The sequence below is a fragment of the Etheostoma spectabile genome, chromosome 14 (genome assembly GCF_008692095.1).
Source record: "Etheostoma spectabile isolate EspeVRDwgs_2016 chromosome 14, UIUC_Espe_1.0, whole genome shotgun sequence".
Taxonomy (NCBI): Eukaryota; Metazoa; Chordata; class Actinopteri; order Perciformes; family Percidae; genus Etheostoma; species Etheostoma spectabile.
The window spans coordinates 24,609,964-24,615,186 of NC_045746.1; the positions used below are offsets into that span (position 1 = coordinate 24,609,964).

General features: G+C 42.7%; 1 protein-coding gene across 1 annotated transcript in view; it reads right to left on the minus strand.

Annotated features, from left to right (window-relative positions):
• Nucleotides 1-3,151: 3,151 nt before the first annotated feature.
• The window catches only part of LOC116701388 (chromodomain-helicase-DNA-binding protein 4-like), a gene marked incomplete in the record, with an annotated part of 79,261 nt that continues 77,189 nt past the window's right edge, over nt 3,152-5,223 (minus strand). Inside the window, 1 exon segment of the mRNA XM_032535062.1 lies at nt 3,152-3,407.

Sequence of the window (5,223 nt, forward strand, 5' to 3'; positions counted from 1 at the left end):
TAAAACGTATCTGTTCATATTAATTCCGTTAAAGGTTCCCAACTTGGAATTCCCCCGCTTAACTTTCCATGGGAACAGTTTTCGGAAATTTACCCAAAACTATCTTCTTTCCGCCCCTAGAAACTAAAAAAGTGTAACCTAATGTGTCCTCGATCAATAGTGACCCGTTTTCAGTAAAAAAAAAAAAAAAAACTGACAAAAAATGAGCCGTCGAAACATTCAACATTGAAAATATAAAAAAAAACATAGGGAAAAAACACCAAAAAAAAGCACCACACAACATTGAAAAAGTGACAAAAATGTTGGGAAAAAAGCAAAAATGTTGAAATAAAGTGACATTTTTTTCACCCTGGTTTTATGCAGGGAATCCAGGACAGAACCAGCTCTGGGTTTTAGGATATTTCTTAAAATGGGAAAATTACACTCAGAAGAAAAAATAAAAAAAATGACAAAAAGTTTAAAAGAAAACCAACAAACTCGAGAAAGAGCACAAAAAAACTGGTGAAATCCGCCCGGACCCACCACTTTCCGTCTTGGATGTGAATCACGGTCAAGGATGAAAATGCTGCTTGTTTATATTTCTAAGAGGTTAAGAGTTTGTAACGTATACCTAAATAACGTCATATTAACATGATTAAAGACTGATTAAACAGCTCATTATTCGGAGTTGTCCAGAGAAACTGGGATTCTCCGCCTTGTATGATGTTGAAAGTTAGTTGTAAAAGTGAATGAGTGTTGACGTAAATACAGAAGCTTTAGGAAAATATCACCTGAATCCTAAAAAGGGGAAATAATTAGGGTTGAGAATTCCGGGTAATTTCAACGTGGGAAATTACTTTCCATCTGGAATAACGGGAATATATGGCATGTAACACGGATTTTTTTTTTTTTTTATTCGTCTATACAGGGAAACTAATGTAGAGTAAAAAAAACATCTTCGGCAATAGTGTTGGTTAAAACGTCTACTTGTTCATTTAATTACCCGTTTAAAGGGTTTCCCCAAATTGGAATTCCCCCAGCTTAAACTTTCAATAGGGGCAGTTTTCGGCAATTTACCCAAAAATATCTGTTCTTTCCGACCCTAGAAACTAAAAAAGTGTAACCCTAATGTTGTCCTCGAGTCAAATATGACCCTTTCAGTAAAAAAAAAAAAAAAAATGACACAAAAAAAGACGTCGAACTTCAACTTGAAAATATAAAAAAAAACATAGGGAAAAATACACCCAAAAAAAAAGCACACACAACAACCTTGAAAAAGTGACAAAAAATGTGGGAAAAACGAAAAAGCAAAAATGTTGAAATAAAGTGACATTTTTTTCACCCTGGTTTTATGCAGGGAATCCAGGACAGAACCAGCTCTGGGTTTTAGGATATTTCTTAAAATGGGAAAATTACACTGAGAAGAAAAAATAAAAAAAATGACAAAAAGGTTTAAAAGAAACACCAAAAACTCAGAAAAGAGCAACAAAAAAACTGGTGAAATCTCGCCCGGGACCCCACATTTCCGTCTCTGGATGTGAATCACGGTACGGATGAAAAGCTGCTTTGTTTATATTTCTAAGCAGGTTAAGAGTTTGTAACGTTGAACCTAAATAAACGTCATTAAAATGATTTAAAACTGATAAAAACAGCTAATTATTCGGACGTTGTCCAGAGAAAACTGGGGATTCTCCGCCTTGATGATTTTGGGAAAGCTTAGTTTTTTAAAATTGGAATTCCCCGGCTTAACTTCTCCATGGAAAGTTTTTGGGAAATTTACTCGGAAAAATGTCCACCCCTGTCCGACCCTAGAAAACAAAGTACCCTATGTCCGTCCTGCAGTCACAGAGCGACCAGTTTTCACAAACAAATAAATGTCACATTGAAAAATCTCACAAAATGTGAGAAAAAAAAAAAAAAAAAGCACCCACAACAGGAAAAAGGGACAAAAACGTCAGAAAAAGCGATAGTTTTTTTTCTTCTTCTTCTTCATGGTTGACGGGAAGACAACACAAGGGTTGACGGGACAGAGGACAGACGTCCCTCTGCTCATGGACAGGGTCCAGTCCCGGTGTTATGGAGGGAATCCAGGACAGAACCAGCTCCGGGGTTCAGACATGCGATTCATAGAAAACTCACGTCACAACTCGTCTGCATTGGATCCATTTGGTTTCGGACCCCAGACTCCCGTCGTACCCGCCCCGATGTGGTTCGGCCCCAGATCCCATCGTCAACCGCCCCCCCCCGATGTGTGTTCTAACCCCGATTCCCGTAACCCCGCCCCCTGATGTGGTTCTGACCCCAGATTCCCACGACCTGCCCCCCCCCCGTGGGGTTCTACCCCAGAGTCCCATCGAAGGCCGGCCCCCCTCTGTGGTTCTGACCCCAGATCCAATCGTAAACCCGCCCACCATGATGTGGTTCGGACCCCAGATCCCATCGTAGACCACCCACCCCCTGTGTGGTTGCTGACCCCAGATCCATTGTTAGTCGCACTCCCAATGGTGTTCTGACCTCCAATCCATAGTACCCGGCCTCCCCTGATATGTAGTTCTGACCCCAGATCCCGTCGTAGTCGCACCCGATGTGGGTCGTACCCACCGATCCCATCGTAAACCGCCCCCACCCCCCGTGTGGTTCCAACCCAGATCCCACGTAACCCCCGACCCCATGATGTTTTCTGACCCCAGATCCCATCGTAACCCGCCCCCCCCGTATGTGTTCTGCAACCCAGATCCCATCGTAGGCCCGCCTCCCCTGAGAGTTTGACCCCAATCCACTTACGTGTCCGCCCCCCGATGTGGTTATGACCCCAGATCCCCGCTGGAACCCGCAACCCTGATGTGGTTCTGACCCGATCCCATTGTACTCGCTCACTCCCAATGTGGTTCTGACCCCAGATCCATCGTAACCCGCCCCCCACGATGTGGTTCTGACCCAGTATCCCTCGTAAACCCGCAACCCCCCGATTGGTTCTGACCCCAGATCCCATCGTAGCCCCGCCCACCACACGCCCCCCCATGTGGTTCTTGACCCCAGATCTACCCCCCAGAGCGGTTCCGCACGTACTCCCTGATTGGTACCCAATCCCATCGCCCCCCCCGACTGTGGGTTCTGACCCCGATCCATCGTGAGCCCCCCAACCCCCCCCAACTGACCACACAAACAATTCTTTTTACATTTTTTATTCAGGTCCCAAAAAAACCATCATAATAACACTTATCAATAATATAATACAGAATTGAAAAAAAAAAAATGAAAAAAAATGGAGGAAAAAATAAAAAATAAAATACTTTTCTGTCCACAGCCTCAAACTTTGGGGGGAAAGGGGTCCGATGCTCCAGAAAAACTGTTTAAAGTCTGTTTTTGGAGGGGGGGGGGGGAACTGGGCGTGGCTATCAAGCTTGAGCGCGCTGTCCGTCGTTCTGCTGGCACCATCAGGAATGTCGAGGCGCAGGCAGGGGGTCGGTTTTCGAGGTAAAAGCGAGTCTCAGTCTACTGCTGAGACCATCTGGAGTGGAGGAGAACAAAACGAGTTTTTAATCCCCGGGTTGTTTAACTTTTTCTTACGTTTTTGTCCCTTTTTTTTTTTTTTTGGGACGTTTTCAACACTACGTAACACTAACTTATTAATTTTAGTTTCACAGCAATTTTTTTTGAATTTGTGGTCAATAAACCAAATTTATAGGAAATTATACCTAATGTTTGAGTTAGAAAATTAAAGGAATGGATGTTGATGGATAATGAGACTGGATATGTCAACTTTTACTCAATACTATTTCAAGAACACTTCAATTAGTTTTATAAAATGCTATAAATTGAATAAGACGCCCCAAAGAGCGTTGTGTGGAAAAAAATTGAATTGAAAAAATTCTTACATATTTGTCCCTTTTTTCAACCTTATGTACTTTTTTTTGACGTTTTCAACCCTACGTAACACAAACTATTAACTTTATTTCGAGTTATTTTTCGAACTTGGGTGATAAACTCATTTATAGGAAATTTATACCTAATGTTTGAGTTAGAAAGCAGAGATAGGAATTATTGAGACAAAATTAAGGAATGGATGTTGATGATAAATCACAACGGATATTCAACTTTACTCAATAATATTTCAAAAACACTTCCATTGTTTTACAATCATTAAATATAATAGACCAAAATTAATGAAAGTAGATTTGTACTGGCAAAGAGCGTTGGAATCAATCATGTTATTTTGGGGAATAAAAGAACTTGATATAGGACAAACATGAAGACGACACAGGACAGCATTGCAAGACAACATGAGGACGAACATGAAGACAACATGAGGAACAACATGAGGACAGCATGAGAACCGCATGAAGAAACATGAGCCAATGGGACAGCATTGAAGACAGCATAGGAACAACATGAGACAACATGGGACAACATGGGACAACAGAAGTACAAACATGAAGACAACATGAGACAACATGGGGACAACATGTCGGGACAACATGGGAAACATGAGGACACATGGGGCCACATGGGACAACATGGGGCACAGGGGGCAACAGGGGCAACATGGGGGCAACATGGGGGGCAACGGGAGGCAACAGGAGGACAACAGGAGGACAACAGGACAACACGACAACATGAGGACAACATGAGGACAACATGGGGGCAACATGGGTCAGTGGCAACATGGGGGCACACATGGGGTCACATGAGGACAACAGGAGAGACAACATGACAACATGAGGACACATGGGCAACATGGGCACACATGGGGGCACATGTGGGCAACATGGGGACAACACTGGGGGGCAACATGAGGACAACATGGGGGCAACCTGGGCCCCGACCCCCCTGACGGAACAACCATGGGGAATGGGCACCCACCATGGGGCCCACACATGGGGGCAAAACACATGAGGACAACATGAGGACAACATGAGGACAACATGGGGGCAACATGGGGGCAACAGGAGGACAACATGAGGACAACATGGGGGTAAATTCTTTCACATTTAAAAACAAACGGTAATTATCTATGAGTTCATCAATGTGCTTTGTCCTGAATTAATTAAGTTCAATTAAAATTGTATTCATGTGTGGCGCTGATTTTCAAAATGCCCAAATATAGTCCTGATATGGACGCATGGATGTACGTTGTATGGAACCCGTACAACGTTCTTAGATAAAATTAATGATTACATTCATTGAATTTTGGGTGTTTTATTAAATTTGTATAACATTTGAAAAACATGTTTAAAGGGTTTT